The following is a 10303-nucleotide window of genomic DNA, read 5'->3' on the forward strand; positions in this document are numbered from 1 at the left end:
AAACCAAAGAGGTCAGTAGTCAGTGAGCTCTGTAAGTCAATCATTTCACCTCTCTATGTCTTAGTTTTATCAGATTCTTAAATTTGGCAGTCTGGTGAAACCTATGGACTTCTTCTCAGAATGATTTTAAGTACATAAAATACACTGCATAACATCACAAATGAAACAAATTACATTGAAATACAGCTATCAAAATAAAACAAGTTCATGAACCCTAGGTTAAGAATGCCTGGACCAGATGATTTCTCAGATTTCTTCTTTACATTCTAATATTGCATGATTTTGTTACCAGTAAATGAAAACTGAAGGCCCCCACCCATGATGCTGGACAGCATGCTGGCTAGGAACAAAGAGGAACAATGGGAGCGAGCATGTTATTTCTGAAAATGTTCCCGGAGAGAGTAAGCACATTTTAGGAAATCTTAGGTCTTCTTTGTTTTTCTGCCCACCGCCGTCCATCTGGATCTCTTTCCCTTTCCCATCTATTTCATTATTAGATTGTGGAGACTCTGGAATAGCAGCTTAGCTGAACACATAGAATTCTAAAGCAAGATCATCAACCCCAGAGGAGCAATAGGACATAGAAGGCAAACATTTCTCTTCTGGGAAGAGGTAAGCAGAAGCTCCATAGCGCTTCCTGCGACAGAAGTATCCGGGCAGCCAAGAGATCTTACAGGAGGTGTCTGCCAAGAGCAAAGGAAGGGGGAAGAAAAATCAAGGTGTGGTTAAGCTGAGATCCCAAGAAGCCCTTGCTCACGCTGGTGAGGTTGATAGAAGATGGCTTCTATATGCCATAGTTTTCTGCAACTTGTCCTGGATTCTGCCCCTCCTTTTTTTAATCTCTCCCTCCCCCACCCCCAACTCTAGGCATTTAAAGCAAAAAAAAAAAAATTATTGTTATTGTTCAGGAATTTTTGAGCCAGAAGACATTGTATAGGTCATGTTAGCCCTATCCTCCCGTTTCATAAATGAGGATATTAAAGCGCAGAAAGGTCTAAGTCATAAGCATTTATTAAGTATTTACTATGTGACAACCTCTGTGCTAAGTGCTAGGAATATAACTGTAAGCAAAAAGAAAGACAGTTCCTGCCCTCAAGGAGCTTACAGTCTATTGCAAGACAACATGTAAGTGACTCACCCATGGTCATCCAGCAAATTTATAGCTGCCTAGAAGCCAGATTTCTAGACTTTCAGTCCAAAGCTCTTTCTATCATGCTATGCCTTTTCTCTTGCATATCTTCTTCAGTATTTTCTTTATAGAAAAAAACTGTAGAACCATTTGAGACAGTGCGAAATAATGAAAGGACCACTAGCTACCACTAACATCCTGTGTGACCTTGAACAAGTCACATTTCTACACCTGTTAAATGGGTAAGCATGCACTACAGACTGCATAGACCTGTTGTGAGGATCAAACACAAGGTGTTTTATAGCTATGAAGTACATATAAATGTTATTTATTATTATTAATGCCACCCCATTACTGTCTTCTGGTCCATGCATGGGTCATCACAACTTCTTAAAACTAACCAAAACTCTTACACTAGAACAAAGAAACATTCTGGTATGCGTTCAAGATTCTTTCTTCTTAGGGAGACCACTCCTCCAAACCCCAGAGGCAAGTGCTTCTGAAGCTTAATATTTAAATTCCAGCCTCAGGTTTCCCTAAATCCATACTGAAGAACTTCGCTTCATAGAAGAACATGAGCTTGACCCAGAACCCTGGGATCATGAACCTACTTTCAGAATAACCCTTGTGAAAATGTTCTAAGAATAGGGAGATCAGGGTTTCAGACTGATATAACAGAATGCGCCTGGATTTGAAGTCAGGGGAACTGGCTTTGAATCCTGAGAATATTACTAATTAGCTATGAGGCCTTGGGGACTCAGGTTTCTTATCAGTAAAATGAAGGGTTAGAATTTGATGCTCAGTCATGTCCAACTCTGTGTGACCCCATGGACCACATTCTCCATAGGGTTTTCTTGGCAAGGATACTGTATTGGTTTGTCACTTCTTTCTCCAGTGGAGGAATAGATGGTCTCTATAATCCCTCCTAGCCTTAAACTCTAAGAGCCTAAGAATTTCAGGAACCTTGTTAAAATACATAATGACCCTATTCCCCAGGCTAAATACTGTAAAAAGACGTTCAGGGCAAGAAGGAAAGCCCTTCTCAAATCAGCTTTTTAAGACAAATTTTTTGAGGAAGATTAACTTTGAAAAGAGACATCTGACCCTAGAGCAACATTCCATGAGGAAGGGAGACAGAGGAAGGGAGACAGAGATTATAGGATGTGTCAAGGCTGCTGTGGGGTGGAGCTTACATGGTGAGTGGGAAAACACCTCAGGATTCCAACATGGCCCAAACCTGCCTTCACTCTCATTGTGCCATGAGTGGTTTTTGCACAAGCCACTGGTTCTAGCACATATTAGACTTTTTGGTTGTATTTCAAGATGGTTTGGGCAAGTAGCCAACACCATCAATTAACCCTAGGCATTGGATGAAGGCAATCATGCCAGGAAAGAGATAGCTAATCCTAGAAATACTAATCTATACCTCTACAGTTTGTTCAGTGATCCTCAACCCCCTATTCCCTGGGATGTGATTGTGGAAGGAAGCAGCAAGCACAGCAGCTGAGGAAGGCATGGCAAAAGTGATTTTCCTTGACCCTGAGATTCACTGAGAAAGTGAAATTGGTAAATGAGTGATTAAGACCCAGGAGAATGACCAGGCTGTAGGAGGGTAGCAGTCTAGGACCGTGTAGTCATGACACAGAGGCAGGAGGCCATGGTGAATGACCAAGAGATACAAAGATGGAGGACCAAGAGGTGTGGAAGCAGGGTCCCAAAGTCCCCAGGGCTCCGGTTGGGGAGCAGGCAGCATGCCCCTCCATGTCATTGCTACCCACCTTACCTATCATGTGTTTCTTTTTGCTGGAGATTCACAAGTGCTTCTTGGCACCCTTTAGGAGTTAGTGGTCAGGGGTAAAGCCCCAAGTGAACCTATCCCTAGTTAATAAATCATGAGAGGGCAAGGAATATCTCCTGGAGCTGACGGAACATACCAAGATGCTTTGCTCCCCCCACACAAACACACACATTTACTTTGATGCTATAAGATGAAAGAATAAGTTTCACATTGTTCTCAACACTGCTCTTACCCTTTTAAAGTATAGGCAATATTAAGGACAGTTACTAATCTTGTTGATACATGAACTCCAAGCCAGGAGGGGGAAAAGAAAGAAAAAAAAAGCTTGGACAGTCATGAAAAATTGCATTTTTACCACCAGGTAACTCTTTATAATAAAAGCATCTTTCCCACTTCTCCCCAGGCCCTTCTTTCTCTCTTTTCTTGTGTTTCTGGCTCCCTGGATCTTATTTGGAAAACAGCAAAGTGGAGGGTAAAGAATGCTGAGACTTGAAGTCAAGGAACCTGGGTCTGAATCCCAGCTCTGTCACTTCCTTGCTGGGTGACCATAAACTGGTGACAATCTCTAAGGACCTTTGTTCTCTCAGCTGTAGAATGGGGTAATAACATTTATACACCAGTCTTACAGTCAGATACTGTAGACATGCTATTTATTATCTACCTCCTCCTCTAGGCTCTCTCTTTCAATATATATCTATCATCTCCTCCAATTTCTCTATTCTCTTCTTCCCTTCCTTCCTCTCCTCTGTCTCTTTCTCCTATCACTGTCTCTCTGTCTCTGTGTGTCTCTGTCTCTCTATCTTTCCATCTCTGTCTCTCTGTCTCTCCAAAAATTTGTCTCTGCATTTCTCTTCTCTCTGTCTCTGTCTCTCTGCCTCTCTCTTTCTCTCTGCCTCTCTCTATTTCTCTTTCTCTCTCTGTCTCTATCTTTCATGAGCCCATGAAACCATACACACACACACACACACACACACACACACACACACACAGCCCTTTGCAACCACACCCTCATGCTGTAGGGTCTGTTCTTGAGAAACGGGTGGAGCTTTTTTCCCAGGACCTGTTCAGTTTCTCTGTGTCTCATTTGGTTCCTGGCAGATGCCTAACTACACAAAGTGTATACCAGGTGTCTTATCCATTCCTCTTTCAACGCCCCCTCCCCACCTCCTTTGGGGGCATACAATCTGCATTCAATTAATGGAGCAAATGAGGATCTTTTATGAAAAGCCAACCAGACCGGATGCATGAGGAATTTCTGAATGGATGTTGCCGTCTCTGGGGGCCCAGTGGGGAAGGGTGTATACTCTGTAGAATGCCCTTTCAAACGCAACTTATTGACTCTTTCTACTCTTTTCCCACTCATTTCTAAGAGCTAACCCAGCTGTTGACAAGAGCCAGGGAATAACCATTTGCCTATTTCTGGTCAAGGACAAGGGTAATGTCTCCTGGTTTGCCTCCTGGGGTCATGTCTCCTCCTGACATAATAAAAGTAGAAATTTATAGATTGTGGAGCTAAAAGAAGATTTAGAGATTAAACTCAATCCCCTCATTTTATATATCAACATGCAAATTCCCAGAGAGGTTAAATAATTTACCCAAAATTGCACAGCAAGACAGTGCCAGAGTTGGGAACTAGAACTGCAGTGCTCTTTCTGCTTTATGGCACTGTGAAGAACTAATCACACAGTTTGGGAGAAAACACCCCATTTGGATTTTATTCTTATTCTCCCACTTTTGCAACATAGGTATGGTCCAGAACCTTGGGATACTCTGCCACACTGATGTGGAGTGGGGAAAAGACTGGAAAGTTGATGTCCGAAAGAAGAAGACTATATTCTCCTTGTGGATCACGAATCATTCAGTTTTCCCCAAGGAAAGAGAATAAGGATCCTACCAATAGAGGGATTGCCTGCTGGCAGTATGGAAATAAGATAGGAGTGATGTGGTTGGCAGACTTTTTGATGAGAGCCTCCCAGGGATGGGAAACCTGCAGCCTTGAGGCCACACATGGCCTTCTAGATCCTTAAGTGTAGCCTTTTGACTGAACCTAGTAGGTATGACTAGAGGAACTACAGACCAAGTCACGGGACAACCCAAAGAGTTAAGTTGGATAGATTTCTATCCTGGTTTAGTAAAAAGAGTATTAGGCTTACAGTCAGAAGACTTGAGTTCAAGGCCCGACTCTGACACTTACTAAGTATAGGTAGGAGCTTGGGAAAGTCATTGACCTCTCTGATCCTTAATTTCCTCAGCTATAAAATCAAAATAACACTTGCATTATTTACTCGACAGAGTTGTCATGAGGACAACGTGCTATAAACAAACTTTAAAGTACAATATAAATATGAGTTTTTCCAAGGGGCAGGGACTGGGCCTGTGATTTCGTGGAAGACTACTTAATGAGGAAATGTCCTTCTACCAAAGGTCTACAGCTTCTCTTTGAAATACTGAGAGGATTAGTGACTTTCAGTACATGTCAAAGGTGGAACTTGAATTCTGGTTTTCCTGACTCCAAAGCCAACTCTCTCTCTATTATACCACAATGCCTTGAAGGTGACCTCTGGGGGACCATAAGCTGGGTGTGTCAACACGTATCTCTGAGCGTGTGTTTGTCTGTGAGTGTGTGCCTATATCTAGACCCTTGGTTGAGTCAGTTATATGACTGTGAATCAACGTGTGGTGAAACAGAGAATGATGTTATTGTGTTTATTATGTTTAGTGTGTGAAATAGTTTTTATTCAAATAGTGTATATGTGCTTGGCTGGATGAACAGTTACAAGGTCTAACAAATGCCTGCTATCATTTTTTTAATCTTGTCTTTGGCTTAAACTGATGGAAAGAGACAGAGAGATAGAGACAGAGACAGACAGAGAAGGGAAGGATACAGTGAATATATCAGTTCTGTATTGTCTCCAATCTAAAAAGGTCCTTTTCTTCTTGTGACTTTAGTCCACCACTAAACAGGATTATTAGGGTCCATACTGACTGAAACGCTGCCCCTGCCCCCACCCCATCCCCAGCCAATACTAAACCTAGCCAAGAGGAGGTTTGAATCAGCACTATGGTCAAAGAACCAACATGGTCTCCACAAAGGTCCTCCCCACCAAGTTGCAGCTAGTAGTGCTCCAGACCCATTGGGGTCAACAGACTAGGTTAGAGCATTCAACCCTGAATGTCCCCTCTAGGATCCTATCATTCTGGGCTATGCCCTGAAGAATTAAGGAATAGGCCCATTTCTATGGCAGGCATCACCATGTACCCAGTCATTTAGGTTCAAGACCTTAGAAGCAACCCTGACTCTTTACTCTCCCTCACCTCCCATATCCAATCAGTTACCAAATCTTTATTCAAACTTCCTGACATCTCCCACATCCCACCAACAGAATTTAGCTTAGGCCCTCATCGATGACTGTCTGGATTATTGCATTAGCCTCTGAATTTGTCTCCCTGCTTCCAGTATCTCTGCACTCTAACCCATGGTCTACACAGGCACCAAAATAATCCTCTTAAAGCACAGGTCTGAGAATGTCACTGCCTCATGAAAAATTTTGAAAAAAGAAAGAAATCTCCAGAGGTCACCAGCCGTTTACCCACTTCTGAACTCCACTACCCCACTTCATGCATTCAAACAAGTCTCCCTTCTTCTCTCCCACTTTCAGAATCTTTTAGAGCTCAACTTAGGCACTCTCTTTCAAAAAACCCTTCCTTGAGCCACTGCCCCCTCCCCCTGCTTTTAGTGATTCACTCCCTCAATTTCCCTGGCACTATACTGTACATTTTTTATTCCATCCCATCCCCACCCACCATACTTGAATATAAACTCATTGCGGGACTGTTTTACCCTTATCTTTGTATCTTTACAACCTAGCACAAAGATGTTTAAGATGTTTAAGAAGGTTAATTTTTTTTAATTTACTTGATTTTTTTTTTGTCCAATTGAATTAAGCCTTGCAGAATTTCTTAGCACAATCAGAGATCCACTGTGTAGTTTTAGGCGATCTCTGGTTCAGAAGTATTCTGTGAAGTTTATTTGGTTTCACGGCTCTTTTGAGAATTTTGACCCACCCAGGACAGATAGTCAGTAAGTAGGGCAGGGGCACAGGGGGGAGCTGGTAAGGAGACAGAATAGAAAATTTTGCAATAGATCTAAGTGAACTGTACAGTCCTAAAACCAATTTTAGTTCTTAAGGGTCCTTCTAGTTAGATGTCCATTGATCAGCCCATTTTTCAGAAGTTAGTCTGGAGCTTGACCAGCTTCTAAGGATGGAGGGCAGAAACCACAAGAAAAACAATTCACATTTTAACTGAAAAATTTGGGGGGAAAAAACCCACCAGTAGCAAACAAACAACTTTCCTACCACTTTTTTGTTCTCATAGTTCTTAACTGATAAACTTCAAAAAACTCAGAAAGGATTAGTACTATGAAGGTACAAAACCATTATTAAAAAATAGGTGATTAAAATAATAGTTTCCTTTTACGTACTAGCAAAGGCATCAAATTAGTGAGGGCTCTGAGCAAAAATAGCCGATTTTCTACACTGTGTCCCAAAAGTCTTGCTGCAGTTTTAAGCTCAGCTTAAAGGTTAAGCTGACCTTAAACTTAGCTCAAAATTGCAACTGAGACTTTTGGGATGGCCTGTATTTACAACAGGTTGCCTCACCCTTCTTTTTCTACCTCCCAGGCCTTTTTAAAGCAAGCTTTGGTTGGAAAAAGAAAACTAACTGGTTGCATTAAAAATCTCCAAATACACTGAATTGCTTAAGGGAAAACCTAACCTCTCTAAACAGGTTGTATCTTGTCTTTTCTCCCTTGTTTTGTTTATGCAGGGGGGAAAAATTAATTATAGTAGAGATGTTGAAATGGGCCACACCTGGGCAAAGGCACTTTAATCAGAGAATAGAAAAGCTAAAGAGATAAAAAGATTCTTTCTTTCTCAAAATTACTATCACTATTTGCTGAGGTGTTCTTGTGCATGTCACTCCGCCTCCTAAAATAGTAATAGAATAACCATTCAAAAGCAGCCTGCTACTTTCTTTCTATCCAGAAAAATTACTGTCTCCTTTTTTTTTCCAATTCATTTTGTTTTCTGATTTAAAATATCCTTATTCACTTCTGAAATGCAGCAACCTCTCAGGTAGAAACAGAAATTCATGAAATAATTTCTCGGCAACAAATGAAGTGTCTGCCACCACCCTCCACCCTACATCTCCCAATAGAGAGCTCTCTGGAACTCAGATCAGACAGGAGTCTGATTTCATCAACTATGCCATTCCTGAATTTTATTTAAAACACTTCTATTTTCCCAAACAGCATTTTAGTTTTTAACTTTTTTCCCTTTTCAAACCATAGGTTTTTGAACAGAAATAATATTAAATAAAAGAAAACAACTTTATAACAAACAAAACCACCTCTCCATTAAAAAAAAGCAAATAGAATTTAAATTTTTTAATTTAATTTTTTAGTCAGCCAAAATCAAATATGCAATAAATAAATAAATAAAAACAACCACAGTACTGAGGCGTTTTTGAAATCAGAATGGAGCAGTTGAAAACTGAGTTTAAATATGTCATCTCAAAGGTATGCAGCGCTTCCTCTATGGAGAAGTGCCCAGATTGTCCCAAAGTCCCAGCTCCTCACACCTTGGAGTGCAGGCTCAGTGACTATACTGGACAAACTGTCCCCTGGTTCTCGCGCTTTTCTCCTTGCTACTCTAAGTAGTGTCGATACGTGTGAGAGTTTGTGGATTTCGCAGCCACGTAGAAAAAAGAAGTTTCATTTTTCTTCATCCCCCAGTAAGCTGCCTCGAGATCGAAAAGTCAAAACAAATGCAGAAATGCAGAGGCAAAAAAAGGCAAGGTTGGGTGAGGTCCGAAGAGGGGAAACAGAGGGAAAAGGAAGAAAAGAAACTTTTTCTGAGTCTTACCTTGAGAAAGGGCGCAACTGCAGCGAGCACCTTGAGTGACAAGAGCTGGCTTTTGTCCTTGGTCCTCTCTTCTTGAGTATGTAACAGCACTGAGGGGAAGGACCTGACTCCGGAGGTTATGTTTCCTCTGCTGGTGTGTGGGGATGTGTGATGGGGCGGTGTCTTTTTACTGAGTTTTAAAGGAGTTTCTATGAATCAGTCTGACTTTAAAGAAGAAGAGGGGAAAAAAAAAAGATTTGTTCGTAACTACGCCCTGCGATGTTGGCAGTAAGTCAAAGAGTGACTGGGAGGGAACCATCAATTCAAAGAAACCTCTTGTAGGGCTCCCTCTGACTCAGACACATAGACCACAGTGGAAAAAAGACTGACATTGCTTCAAGTGAGTAATAGGAGTCACACAAATAGCATGTGTTTACAAAATCCCACTTCTTGTTACTAATAAGAAAAGCAAGCGCGCGCGCGCACACACACACACACACACACACACATGCACACGCAAAAGCATAGCAACCAGGGGGCATCAGGCAACATACATTATCTAGCCAACTTTTCATTCTCTGAGGTGAGAAGTTATGAAGAGATGGGGGTGGGGCAGTATGGAAAGATGAAATGACTAACTAAATTCCTGAAACAGTCCTCAACTTAGGCTTCCATCCTTTCTCACCAAACCACTTACCAGAGCTGTTAATAACTAGTTAAAAAACAAAACAATTTTTTTTAACATTCTCCTTTCCTCTCATTTTCTGGGGAGGCGCTCTCAAGAACCAAAATGGAAAAAAGTGAACCCCAAGAGAAATAGAAGGTTCCATAAGAAGAAAAAGGATTATCCAGGAATTAAACAACAGACTGTATAAACACAAAAACCTCACTACTTGAGGCAGGTCAGCACAAACTCTGGTAATTATTGAGCACTGGTGGCATATACCTGGAAGGGGATTTCTCTGGGGTAGGAACTTTGCTCTTTGTTGGAATGCTTTAATCAGCTGAACCTTGCTTTATAGTAGAGTCTTCTACCCTGATAGCCACATAAAAATAACAACCATTTCCTTGCACTCCTCTTTCAATGACCTGCTGTGTTTGTAAGAGAAAGACACATTTCCTAAAGAGCACCAGAGGGAGGGGTAACTTGTTGGTCCTACACCTGGGTCAGTTCATAGAAAGTAACTGCAAAGAATGCTTTTCTCCAAGTGAGGATGAGGGATGATCATGTGTGGGTGAGTTATCATCTGGATTTTCCATATGTTTTCATTAAAAATTAGATGAAGTCTTCACATAAACAACACGATCTATTTTTCAACCTCTCCATCATAGGTAAAGGGATGCTCCCATCAATAGGTTAAGACTGTTCTCAGCCTTAAGGGAGGGGAGAAGTTTCAGAGGAAGGGGAGACTACAGATTGATGGTATTGCCTGTTGATCCCTTGCAGAAAATGACAGATTTATTCTTCCCTTT

The 10303-nt window shown here is 41.4% G+C and overlaps 1 protein-coding gene across 1 annotated transcript in view; it reads right to left on the reverse strand.

The window, feature by feature from the left end:
- EMP1 (epithelial membrane protein 1) overlaps window positions 1–9074 on the reverse strand; it is a 31343-nt gene extending 22269 nt beyond the window's left edge. Inside the window, exon 1 of the mRNA XM_036758721.1 lies at window positions 8852–9074. The gene's annotated coding sequence lies outside the window, so the exon portion shown is untranslated. The remainder of the gene's footprint in view (window positions 1–8851) is intronic.
- Between the last annotated feature and the right edge of the window lie 1229 nt (window positions 9075–10303).

The sequence above is a fragment of the Trichosurus vulpecula genome, chromosome 5 (assembly GCF_011100635.1).
Source record: "Trichosurus vulpecula isolate mTriVul1 chromosome 5, mTriVul1.pri, whole genome shotgun sequence".
NCBI lineage: Eukaryota > Metazoa > Chordata > Mammalia > Diprotodontia > Phalangeridae > Trichosurus > Trichosurus vulpecula.